This window comes from Halichoerus grypus, chromosome 5, assembly GCF_964656455.1.
Source record: "Halichoerus grypus chromosome 5, mHalGry1.hap1.1, whole genome shotgun sequence".
NCBI classification, from domain to species: Eukaryota; Metazoa; Chordata; class Mammalia; order Carnivora; family Phocidae; genus Halichoerus; species Halichoerus grypus.
Window position 1 is genome coordinate 171280819 of NC_135716.1, and position 13784 is coordinate 171294602.

Consider the following 13784-nt stretch of genomic DNA (forward strand, 5'->3'; position numbering starts at 1 on the left):
AGATAGATAGATAGATAGATGATAGATGATAGATAGATGATAGATAGATAGATAGATGATAGATAGATAGATGATAGATAGATAGATAGATAGATAGATGATAGATAGATGATAGATAGATAGATAGATAGATAGATAGATAGATAGATAGATGATAGATAGATGATAGATAGATAGATAGATAGATGATAGATAGATGATAGATAGATAGATAGATAGATAGATAGATAGATAGAAAAGGCACAGTTTGATAAGCTTTGACACATGTCCGCACCTATGAAACCGACACTACAGACAAGATAGTTCCTTTGTAATTCTTCTTCCCCCAACAACTCAGGCAACTACTGATGTGCTTTCTGTCACTAAAGATTACTTTGTATTTTCTAGAATTTTATCTCAATGGAATCATGTAGTATGTACCACTGACTTTTCACTCAGCATAATTATATTGAGATCTATTCACGTTGTCTTGTATATCAGAGTCTGTTCCTTTTTATTGCTGAGTACTATTCCATTGCATGGATATACCACAATTTGTTTATCAATTCACCCATTGATGGACATTTGGTTTTCCCAGTTTGAGGCTATTACAAATAAGGCTGCTATGAGCCTTTGTGTACTAGTCTTTGCATGGCTATATCGGACATATGCTTTTTTTTCTCTTGAATAAATACCTTGATTATTTGGTAGGTGTATGCTAACTTTATAAGAAACCACCAAACTGTTTTCCAAAGTGTTTGCACCATTTTATATTCCTACCAGCAGTATATGCGAAATCCAGTTGCTCAATGTCTCCCCAACCCCTGATATGTCAGTCTTTCAGATTTTTGCCATCCTAATTCGTGTGTAGTAGTATCTCATTGTATTTTAATTTGTATTTTTATAATAATTAATAATATTGAGCATCTTTTCATATGCTTATTGACCATCTTATATCCTCTTTGGTGAAGTGAATGTTCAAATATTTTGCCCATTGAAAAAACTCGGTTTTGCATTCTCTTAATCATGGTTTTGGAAGTTTTTAAAATATATTCTGGATATAAGACCTTTACCAGATAAATGATTTGAAAAATTTCCTCCCAGTCTTTGGCTTGTCTTTTCATTCTCATAACTGTGTTTTTTGAATAGTAGATCTTTTAAAAAATATTTTTAATAAAGAATAATTTGTCCATTTTTTCTTTTATAAATTGTGCTTTTGGCATCTCATCTAAGAAATATTTGCCTAACCCAAGGTCACAGAGATTTTCCCCTATATTTTCTTCTAGGAATTTTATAACTTTGGATTTTACATTTAGATTTATGATCCTTTTTGAGTTAATCTTTGTACGGTATGAGGTATAGATGAAAGTCCTATGTTTTTGTTCATTTTTCCTTCTTCCTTCCTTCCTGTCCTTCTTCCTATTTTTTTTTTTTTTTTGCACGTCGATAGTCAATTGTTTTAATATGATTTGATAAAAAAAAAAAAAAGACTACTTTCTCCACCCAGTTGCCTCTGCACCTTTGTCAAAAATCAGTTGTCCTTGTATACATGGGTCCATTTCTGTATTTCCTTTTCTAGACCATGTATCCATTTGTCTATATCTACGCCAATACCACTCAGTGCTGCCCACTGTCACTTTATAATAAGTCTTGAAATCAAGTAGTGCAAGTCCTCTCACTTTGTCCTTTTTCAAAGTTGCTTTGACTGCTCTAGGTCCTTTGCATTCCCCTGTGACTGTTGGAACCAGCTTGTCAATTTTTGCACAGAAGCCTGCTAAGATGTTGATAGGGAATGCATTGAGTCTATAAATCAATGTGGGAAGAATTGACATCTTCACAATATTGAAACTTCTAACCCACGAACATAGATAGATATGTGCTCTCTCTCTCTCCATTTTTAAAAAAGATTTTACTTATTTATTTGACAGAGAGAGCGAGAGAGTACAAGCAGGGGGAGTGGCAGGCGGAGGGAGCAGCAGGCTCCCCGCTGAGCAAGGAGCCTGATGCAGGACTCGATCCCAGGACCCTGGGATCATGACCTGAGCTGAAGGCAGAGGCTTAAACAACTGAGCCTTCCAGGAGCCCCTGCTCTCTCTCCATTTACTTAGGTTTTCTTTGATTACTCTCAACAATGTGTGGTACCTTTCTTATTTTAAGATTTTATTTATTTACTTTTGAGAGAGAGAGCACAAGCAGCAGGCCTGGGCAGAGGAAGAAGCAGGCTTCCTGCTGAGCAGGGACCCTGATGTGGGACTCGATCCCAGGATCCTGGGATCATGACCTGAGCTGAAGGCAGACACTTAACTGACTGAGCCACCCAGGTGCCCTGTTTCGTAGTTTTCAACATACACTTTTGTGCACCATTTTTAAGTATTTTATATTTTTTGACACTAGTGGAAATGGTGTATTTTAACCTCAATTTCTGATTATTCATTGCTAATATAAAGAGATATAATTAATTAATATTGATCTTGTATCCTGCAATCTTGCTAAGCTTAATGATCAATTCTAGTGTGCATTAGATTTTCTCAATACAGTAACAGGTCATCAGCAACACTTTTACTCCTTCCATTCCAATCCACATGTCTTTTATTTCTTTATCTTCCCTTACTACACTATCTAGACCTTTCAGTACAGTGTTGAATGGAAGTGGTGAGAGCAGACATCCTTGTCTTCTTCCTGATCTTAGAGAGAAAGCAGTCCATCCTTCACCATCGAGTATGTTGTTAGCTGTAATTTTCTTTTGTTTTGTTTTGGTAAGTGTCCTGGATCAAGTTGAGGAAGTTCCCTTCTATTCTTAATTTGTGGAGAGTTTTTGTAAGAAATGAATGTTAAATTTTGTTAAATGCTTCTTGTGCATTTGTTGGGATGACCATAGAGTTCTTTTTTCGTTTGTGAGTATGGTGAATTACACTGATTAATTTTCATGTGGTAAGCCAACTTTGCATTCCTGGGATAAACCCCACTTAATTATGCTATTTTTATACATTGTTGGCTCAAATTTGATAAAATTTTGTTAAGAGTTTTTGCGTCTTTGTTCATGAAGGATATTAGTTGTAGTTTTCTTTTTTTGCAATGTTATTTTCTGGTTTTAGTAGAAGGGTAATGCTGGCCTCATAGTGTGAGTAAGGGACTATTCTCTCCTGTTCAATTTTCTAGAAGAATTTGGGTACAATCGATAGTATTCTTCCTTAAATGTTTCATAGAATTCACTAGTGAAGCCTAAGGTTTTCTTTGTGGGAAGGTTTCTAACTATATTTCAATTTCTTTCTTCTTCTTCTTCTTTTTTTTTTTTTAAGTGGGCTCCAATGCGGGGCTTGAACTCACAACCCTGAGATCAAGACCTGAGCTGAGATCAAGAGTTGGACGCTTAAACAACTGAGCCACCCAGGCGCCCCTTAATTTCTTTAATACACATAGGGCTACATCTATTTTTCTTTGAGCAACCATTGGTATCTTGTGTCTTTTGAGGAATTTGTCCATTTCATCAAAGTCATTAAGTTTATTGGCACAAAGCTATTAATAATATTCTCTTATGATTTTTTAAATATCTATAGAATTTGTAAGGATGTTATCTCTCTCGTTCTTCATAATGGTAATGGGCGACTTCTCTCTTTCCTGACCAGTACAACTAGAATTTTATCAATTGTATCGATTTTCTCAATAACCAGCTTTTGGTTTTATTAATGTTTCTCTTGTTTTTCTGTTTTCTATTTCGTTTTATCTCCTCTCTTATTTTCATCATTTCTTTTTTTCTGCTTACTTTGGTTTTGATTTGATCTTCTTTTTCTAGTTGAGGTCATGGATTTCAGAACTTTTCCCTTTTCTTTTAAGATTTTTATTTATTTATTTGACAGAGAGAGACACAGTGAGAGAGGGAACACAAGCAGGGGGAGTGGGAGAGGGAGAAGCAAGCTTCCTGCTGAGCAGGGAACCCAATGCGGGGCTCGATCCCAGGATCCTGGGATCATGACCTGAGCTGAAGGCATACACTTAACGACTCAGCCACCCAGGTGCCCCCCTTTTTCCTTTTCTAATACAGATATTTAGTGCTACCAGTTTCCACCTAAGTGCATCCCACAAATTTTGATATGTTGTGTTTTCATTTTCATTCAGTTAAAGATATTTTATAATTTCCCTTCTAATTTCTTCTTTGACCTTTGGGTTATTTAGAAGTGTGTTATTTAGTGTCCAAATATGGGAGAGATTTTCCAGAGATCTTTTTCTTACTGATTTCCATTTAATTCTCTTGTGATCAGTGATCATACTTTGTGTGACTTAAATTCTCTTAAATTTATCAAGACTTGTTTTATAGCCCAGAATATATTCTATCTTGTAACCATTCCATGTGCATTTGAAAAAAAATGTGTATTCTGCTGTTTTGGGGTGCCATGTTCTATCAGTGTCAATTAAATCAAGTTAGCTGATAATGTTCAAATCTTCTATATCCTTACTGATTTTCTATCCACTTGTTCCATCAATTATCAAAAGAGGAGTATTGAAATCTGATTATAATTGTGTATTATTGCAATTCTATCAGTTTTTGTTTCTTGTGTTTTGAAGCTCTTTTATTAGGTGCATAAACATTTAGGGCTGTTCACCTGATTAATTGATTTCTTTATAATTATGAAATTATTATGGTTTTCCCTGGTCAAATTCTTTGCTTTGAAATCTACTTTGTCTTATGTAAATACAGCCACTCCAGCTTTCTTTTGATTGATGTTACATGGTATATCTTTTTCTATAATTTTACTTTTAAACTACTGGTGTCTTTGTATTTAAAGTAGGTTTCCAGGCAGCTTAAAGTTGGGTCTTGCTTTTCTTGTCCAATCTAAACACTATCTTTTGATTGAGGTATTCAGATCATTTATATTTAATAAGATTATTGATGTAGTTAGATTTAAATCTAACCTATTTCTATTCATTTTCTAGTTGTCTCATCTGTTCTTTATCCTCTTTCTTCTTTATCTCAGCCTTCTTTTCGATTAGTCGATTTCATTTTACCTTCTTTGTGTACTTATTAGCTGTAAGCATTTTGTACTCTTTATGGTTGCTATAGGGTTGATGGTATATGTGTTTACTTATCAGTCTATTCTCAAACAATATTATATCAACTAATGAAGAGTATAAGAACCCTCCGGTAATATACTTCCATTTCTCCTATCTCCGTTTTGGGTAATTGTTTCATACATTTAATTCCTGGAAATTCATTACTTTGTTATTGTTTTTGCTTAGTCAATGAACTTTTTTTTTGTTTGTTTCCCATTTCTTTTTTTTATTATTATGTTATGTTAATCACCATACATTACATCATTAGTTTTTGATGTACTGTTCCATGATTCATTGTTTGTGTATAACACCCAGTGCTCCATTCAATACGTGCCCTCTTTAATACCCATCACCAGGCTAACCCATTCCCCCACCCCCCTCCCCTCTAGAACCCTCAGTTTTTTCTCAGAATCCATAGTCTCTCATTGTTCGTCTCGCCCTCCGATTTCCCCCCCTTCATTTTTCCCTTCCTGCTATCTTCTTCTTCTTTTTTTTTTTTTTAACATATAATGTATTATTTGTTTCAGAGGTACAGGTCTGTGATTCAACAGTCTTACACAATTCACAGTGCTCACCATAGCACATACCCTCCCCAGTCAATGAACTTTCTTAAAGACTTAACTGATAAGAAAAGGATCTCGTATTTTGGTCTTCATAGTTATCATTTCTAGTGCTCTTCATTGCTTTGTGTAAATCCATATTCCATGTGGTATCATTTTTCTTCTGCCTAAAAGACCTTTTTTTTTTTAAGATTTTATTTTTAAGTAATCTCTACACCCAACTTGCTGCTTGAACTCACAACCCAGACACTAAGAGTTGCATGCTCCTCTGACTGAGCCAGCCAGGTACCCCTTAAAAGACCTTTTAAAAATACTTCTTACTGTGTGGGTCTGCTGGTAATGAATTATTTTCTTTTTTACAGATCTTTAAAAAGGTTTATTTTACCTCCATTTTTGAAAGATATATTTTTTCTTTTTCTTTTTTTTTTAAGATTTTTTATTTATTTGACAGAGACACAGCGAGAGAGGGAACACAAGCAGGGGGAGTGGGAGAGGGAGAAGCAGGCTTCCCGTGAAGCAGGGAGCCCAATGCGGGGCTCGATCCCAGGACTCTGGGATCATGACTGGAGCCGAAGGCAGATGCTTAATGACTGAGCCACCCAGGCACCCCTGAAAGATATATTTTTTCTTGTATAGAATTCTAGAGAGACAGTTTTGTGTTTTTTTCCTTCAGTACTTTCAAGATATTGTTCCACTGACTTCTCACTTGCATTGTCTCCACAAGAAATCTGCTGTCATCTTTATCTTTGTTCCTTTATACGTTGTTTATATTTTTGTTTGTTTTTTGCAACTTTAAGATTTTTCTCTTGACCATTGGTTTTGAGTAATTTGATTATGATATGACTCGGTGTGGTTTTCCTCATGTTTCTTGTGCTTGGGGTTCATTGGGATTCTTGGCCAATTTGGAAAAATGTCAGTCATTACATTTCTTTGTAATATTTTTTTTTCTTTCCCTAATTCCTTTTTTCTGTTCTCCTTTGGAGAATCCATTTATGTATATATTAGGCTGCTTGAGGTTGTCCTGCATATCACTGATGCTCCAATGACAGCAAGAAGAATTGGGGCCACTGTAGAACAGCCAGGTGTTGTCCCGAGTCATTCACCTCACTCTTATTCTATTAAGACCATTATCAGACTTAACAGAAAATCATTTAAGATGAGGACCCATGTAGTATAACAAAGATTCGATTCTTGTCAACCAGAAACAGAGTATGAATCTCCCCTGAGATGTCAGGAGAGAAGAAATTTGCCCCACCATCAATGCCCTGAGCTGAAATTCTCGTTTTAAACTACACCCTGTACCCCAAACAAAATCATATCACATTTTTTCTCCATTTTTCCAATTTTATACTCTCAACGTTCTGTCTTGGTATTGACAGCATTTAGTTCTATTTCATAGTCTCATGTATATAGTGCTTCAATGCATAGCCACATTAAAATGTACTAACTTTAATCAGGTTTTTGAAGGAGCCACTGACCAAAAGGCTGGTTAAGAGTAACCATCAGAGGAAAAGATTTTTAACATTTGAAGCTTCCCACCTCCCCCTTCTCTCCGTCCTTATCTCTCTTCCTGCCCTACTCTCTCTCCTTATTTCCTACTCCCTGTGCTTTGCTCCCTGCTTCTCTCACCCCACCTCAGGCAGAAGGCAGAGAGACCAGGGTTCGAATCCAGGCTCCACATCTTCTTGGTGGGTGGCCTTGGTTAAGGTGATTTCTTAACCTCTTAGAACCTCAGTTTCTTCATACATGGAAGGAGGGACAATGCTATTTACCTGAGAGAGTGGTCATGGGGATCAAAGGAGGTAATATGCATGCAACGTCTGGCACATAGTTTGTGTTCAGTAACGGAAGACATTATTGCTTCATTTGATAAACATTTACTGAGCTCCTCTTCTGTGCCAGGCCCTGTGCTAGGTGCTGGAGATATAGAAATAATGGAGTTTGATAAGGGAGACAGGTGAACAAAAAACTAGACTGAAGTATAGTAAGAGATATTATATGAATAAAGTTATCAAAGGACAGGGCTGCCCCCATGCTGGTAAGCTCTCCATCACTGGGGAATTGTGAACAGAGAACCCGAGTCCCATTTTGTTGGGATGAGAGCACAGGTACGGTTTTGCTGCCTGGTGTTTGGGGATGAGGGTTGGGTGGGAATGGCACCTCTGAACTTCAAGCAGAGCTGACTCTGCTCCCAGCTTGGGAGTGGAAGGTGGTACATGTGACTAATCCTGACCACCTGAAACATCACATCCTAAGATCTGTGGGACTTGAAGATGAAGGTCTGGACCTGCTGACACCATCTTGCTTCCCTATAATGCCAAGAATGAGGCCACTATGGAGAGAGCAGAGCCCAGGGCTATTAAGAGACTGGGCCTTGATGACATGGTTGGAACTGCTGGGTCCAGCTGTACCTGAAGCCAAACTCTCCTTGGACTTTGAAGTGAACTGAGCCATAAAATCCCCCCTTATTTTTCATCTAGATCAGCTTGGGTACTTTTTTTCTATTCCTTGTGGCCAAAAGAGTCCTATAATTGACATAACAAAGATGCTGAGATGTTCAGTAAGTGTTTGGTGGGGAAGGAGGAAAAAGGAGGAGCAAGATGACCTTTAAGAGCCCTTCCTGCCAGAGAGGCTCTGACTTGGGCATTGAAGAGGCTGAATTGGTGGTTGTTTGAGGGACAGAAGACCAGAGCAGGCAATGCAGTGCTCCAGCATTCCTCCGGCTCAATTTTCCATCCCAGGGGCACTTCCTGGTGCATTTAAATGCGCCCTTGTGTTTGAGTGCCTATAGGGGGTTCAAAATAGCCTGAAATATAAACACACCAGAAACCCACTCCTCCTCCTCTCTCTGCCTTTCCTCTCTCCCAGGGGCAGCGATGTGGGGCTGGAGAACCTCTATTTGGAGGATTTAGAAAGCATTTCAAATTAGGTCTCTCTCTTTCTGGGTTTGGCAATCCACCCCCTGCCTGGGGAACTTTTTCCCCTTAGTGCCAGACCCAGATGTGTGGGCAGGAAAAGGGGCCTGCTGGGGAACAAGTGGCCAACAGGGGAAGAACCTGGTCCCTGTCACCTTCCTGCTTACAGAGCAGACCCCTTTGTCATATGATTCAATGCAACAACAATTTACTAAGCAAAACTCTGTGAGCTATCCAGGGTAGATAAGAATGGAATAGAAAATGCTTTAATCCAGGGTTCAGGAGATGTGCGAGCTTGCCAGGTAACTGAGGTAGCTTGTTTCCAAAAATGGCTCCCAGCATGCCTCCAGGGATTCGTACCCATGTGTGGTCCCCTCCCTGAATCAGCGCTGACTCTGTGACTTGCTTTTGACAAACAGAATGCAGCAGAAGGGATGCTGTGTGATTTCTGAGAGTAGGTCAAAAGAAGCCTGCAGCTTCCCCCTGACTCTCTGAACACTTGCTCTGGGGACACTCCCTGCTGGATCGCGGCCACCATGCTGTGAGAAGCCCAAGCCACAGGGAGAGAAGCCCCAGATAGTGTTATCGGTTGAGTTGGACCCCCCACCGCCACCCAAATTCCTACATTGAAGTCCTAACAAGACCTCAGAATTTCCTTAGTTAGAAATAAGGTCATTGCAGATGTAATGGGTTAAGATGAGGTCCTCCTGAGGGAGGGTGGGCCCAAATCCAATATGATGGGTATCCCTGTAAAAGGGGGAAATTTGGACACAGAAACATGCACATAGGAAGAACACCATACAAAGACAGAGGCAGAGATGGGGGTGATGCTTCCACAGGCCCAGGAACACCAGAGATGGTCAGCAAACCACCAGAAGCTAGGAGAGAGGTGTGGAGCAGATTCTCTTTCATGGTCCTTGGAAGGAATGGACCATGCTGGCACCTTGATCTTGGACTATAGCCTCGAGAAGGGTGAGACAATACATACCTGTTGTTTAAGCCCCCCAGTGTGTGGTACTTTGTTATGGCGGCCCCAGGAAACTAATACAGACTCATTAACAACCCCAAGAGACATGGACCAGAGAGGTTAGGTGGCCTCCCCAAGGCCACACAGCAGAGTCAGGTCTTCTGCCATGTCGCCACAGGTGCACTTGGTTTTCACTGCCAGTGAAATGTCCTTAACTAACCCCGCTGAAGTAGTAGACGGTCATGAGTGTGCCATTGGATCCTTGCAACGCACTTTGCTGGTGTTGGGTAATAAACTGACATCTCCCTCAATTTCAGGAAAAAGATTTAAGCACCAGAGAAAAACTATTTGAGGATGACACCAATGCCCAATTAGTCTTCTCAGCTAACGTGGGGACTCTTGCTTCGCTCAAGAAAAAGGCAAACTTAACGATGCCAGAGTCATCGTTTTGCAAGGAGGAAGGGCAAACCACGGTGATAGAGGCCTGTGCGCTCCCATGTAAGACCAGGCTGAATAGGGATGAAAAGTCAATGCTTCTTAATTGCAGTGTGGGATCCTGGATTGGATTTTCAAACAGTAAAAGGACATTATGGAAAAACTGGTGAAACCTGCATAGTCTTTGGTTTAGTTAATAATAATGTACTGAAAGTCATGTCTTCATTCTGAGAAATGTACCATGATGATGGAAGTTGTTAACATTAGAGAAAAGGGGGTGAAAGGTACATAAGGGCTTGGTACTATCTTTGCAACTTTCTATAAATCTAAAATTTTATTAAGCAAAAAATCAGCTCTGGCCATGGTGAGGTGTGTTTCTCTTTAGAGAGGTCAAAAGGAGTTGGCTGGATCCCTTGCTGAGGAGGAGGTCATACCAAAATCAAGGAACTCTTTCTTGCCCTCCCATTCTCATATGACCAGGGCTCCTGCCCCCACAACCAGAGCCCCAACAACAGTTGCTGACCCCCGAGAGAGCAGAGTTCGCAGTACAAAGGGAAGCACTGGGTGCTAGGACTCCATTATCAAGGGAGGGCGGAGCGTAGTGGAGGGGGACTTGGAGGGGGCTGTGGGGGGGAGGACTAAGCAGGTTTGGAGAAGTGGAGGGAGCTGGTGAGATGCAGGAGTGTCCATATGAAGCCCTCCCCCCAATCCCCAGAGGCCTGACCTGTGTGGCCTTGCCCCCTTCCCCACTTCCTGTGCTGTGAAGGCTGGGTCTCTGTTTCTGCATCAGTTTGGCACAAAGCTCAAGAATTCAGGAAAACTACTGCTTAAATTTCCCGCTGAACTCGAGGGGGATCTGATTTGGGGACATGGGTGTGTCTTACTCTGAATAAGAGGTGCCAAGGGAGGGCCACAGAAGCCCCTTCTGCCCTGTTCCTGACCTTCATTCCCTGCCCAGCTCCCCAGGATGCATGGTGACCTCCACTTATTAAGGGCCTTGCTCCCATCATCCCTTGTGGTCAAGGTACCAGCTGCACTGCTCATGCCCAGAAGTAGACACAAGGCCATTGGCTGGGGGTACAGGGATGTGGCCCAGCTCCCCACTGTTGTCTGGGCTCCTGGATGCTTTCTGTCTTGTGGCTCTGCAATTTCCTGGGGAGTCGCCCTCATCAACACAGTGGAAGCCACCTCACCAGAGTCAGGGTCCCACTCCAGCCTGCACAAAGGGGAAAGAGTGTGGAAGGCAGTTCTATCCACGCCTCATCCAGATGCGGCCCAGAGGTCACACGCCTCCCTCCCACTCACATTCCACTGGGCTCCCCTTGCTGCCAAGCAGGCGGGGTAATATCACCCCTAGACGTGTGCGTGTGTGCCCGGCCGAATGGGGGGCAACAAGAGTGGTGAGGGACAGCCAGTGGTCTCCAGTGCGGGGACCGTACCAGCAGCTCACAGTCTAGAAGAAGAAAAGGGCTCACAGAGGGGTGGCGGATGGCCCAAGCTCACACAGAGAGGAAGCAACAGAGCCAGAACACAAACCTGCTGCCCCAGCTGCAACCATCGGCGTGGGATTCAGACCCCTTTCCCGCATCTGAGAGGGGAGCAGGGGGCTTCCCGTGTGTCCGCCTACTCGGGGTTGCAGACCCCTCCACCCCTCAGCCTCAGGCCAGTGGCTGAACTGCTCTGAACCTCAGCTTTGCCATCTGTTTAAGGAGGTAATAGTTGTTGTCCATAGGGTGTGGTGAAGACCAGATGAAGTGGAGTATGTGAAGGGTTTGGCAAAGAACATGGCAAACATCCGACAGTGCTAGTGATCGCTGTTGTTGCCAGGAAGCCACCTCTGCGCCCTCCTGCTGCCCCAGCAGCTGTTCTAAAGAATTTATAACTCAGGGGCGCCTGGGTGGCTCAGTCGTTAAGCGTCTGCCTTCGGCTCTGGTCGTGATCCCAGGGTCCTGGGATCGAGCCCCGCATCGGGCTCCCTGCTCAGCGGGGAGCCTGCTTCTTCTTCTCCCTCTGCCCCTTCCCCTGCTCGTGCTCTCGCTCTCTCGCTGTCTTGTTCTCGCTCTATCTCAAATAAATAAATAAAATCTTAAAAAAAATTTATAATTCAGCCAGCCCACTGTGGTTTTGCCCTAATGCACCTTCAGAAATTGTATTAGTTCTCTATTGCTGCATAACAATCTTACCACAAACTTAGTGCCCTTAAAACAACACACATTTATTACCTCTCAGTATCTGTGGGTCAGGGGTCTTCTGCAAGGTTGCAATCGAGGTGTTGGCCAGGGACGCCTGGGTGGCTCAGTCAGTTAAGTGTCTGACTTCAGCTCAGGTCGTGATCTCAGGGTCCTGGGATCGAGCCCCACATCGGGCTCCACGCTCAGCAGGGTATCTGCATCTCCCTCTGCCCTTTCCCCTGCTCATGCTCTGTCTCTTTCTCTCTCCCTCTCAAATAAATAAATATAATCTTTTAAAAAAAAAGAAAGAAAGAAAAAAAGGTGTTGGCCAGGGCGGGGGCAAGGCTCATCCGAAGGATTCACGGGGGAAGGATCCTCCACTCCCGAGCTTACGCGGTTGTTGGCAGGATTCAGTTCCTTCCAGGCTGTCTTGCTGGTGTGAAGACCACCCTCAGTCTCTTGCCACATAGGCCTCTCCTTGGCCAGCTCACACGGTGGCAGCTCGCTTCCTCCAAACCCAGCAAAAAGGAAGTAATGATCTTATGTAACATGATCATGGATGTGAAACCCCATCACCTTGGCTGTACTCTGTAGGTTAGAAGCAAGTCACACTCGAGGGGAGGAGATTACACAGACGTGATGGCAGGGGGCAAGGCGGGAGGGTCGCCAGCAGCCCTCTGATCATCTGCCCACCCAGAAATGTTTCATCAAGGTCATGTTGATTGGCGAATGTGCCATGGTTAGAAGAAGCTGAAGCAATGCTGAGATGTCTGGAGACCCGGAAAATAACCTACTATTTACTATGCACCAGGCACTGTCCTGCATGCTCTATAAATATTCTCCCATTTAGTCTTTATAATGGCCCCTGGAGAAAGGGGTTCTATTTAGAGATCAGAGACCTGAGTGACCTGCCCAGGTCATACGGCACAGCAGTGGCCGAGCTGGGATTCCAGAGCAGGCTGCCCCACATCAAAGTCCTGGCTCTAAAGCCCACGGCATCTTGTCCGTGTGTGCCAGTTGAAGAAAGCTTTGAATCAATGACTGCTGAATCTGGACATTTCTCTAAAAATAAAAATAAAGGTCATCCCTGTCACACAAGGAAAAGATGAAAGATCTGGGTATGTTTGATGAGAGAAGAAAAGGAGAAAGAGGTCATGGTCGCTGACTTGAGATCGCAGAAGGCTTGTCTCGGGGAGGAAGGACACTTTTGCTAGGTGGCTCAAAGGCATCCCTGGGGGAAGGGCAAACCCTGGAGACCTGAGGGAGGACTAGGCCGGACCCTCGCCCTGAGCCAGCTCTTCTGTGGAAGGAACGACTCACAAGCTTGTCTCTGCAGCTGAGCAAATATTTCTGCTTCCCCTTTGCAGGCTGGAGTCAGCCTCTTCCCCAGCCAGCACTGCGGGCCTTCAGAGCAGTGGCCTTGAGCTGCAGGGTAGAGGTCAGCTCGGCCACCCTCACCAGGGGACCAGACCGAAGACTGCCAGGCCTGGAGCAGAGGGCACTGCTGACGTCGAGTCTCCTTCTCCTGGGTCTCATCACCTGGACGATCTCTCCTCCTGCCCATTCTCCATGTGGCAGCTGAGCGGTCTTTCTGTCACTTCAAGCCAAACAGCTCACCTCCCTGCTCAGACCCTTCCATGGCTCCCTACTGCCCTCAGGATAAATTCAACTGGGCCACAGGGCCCTACATGACGAGGGCCTGCTCTCT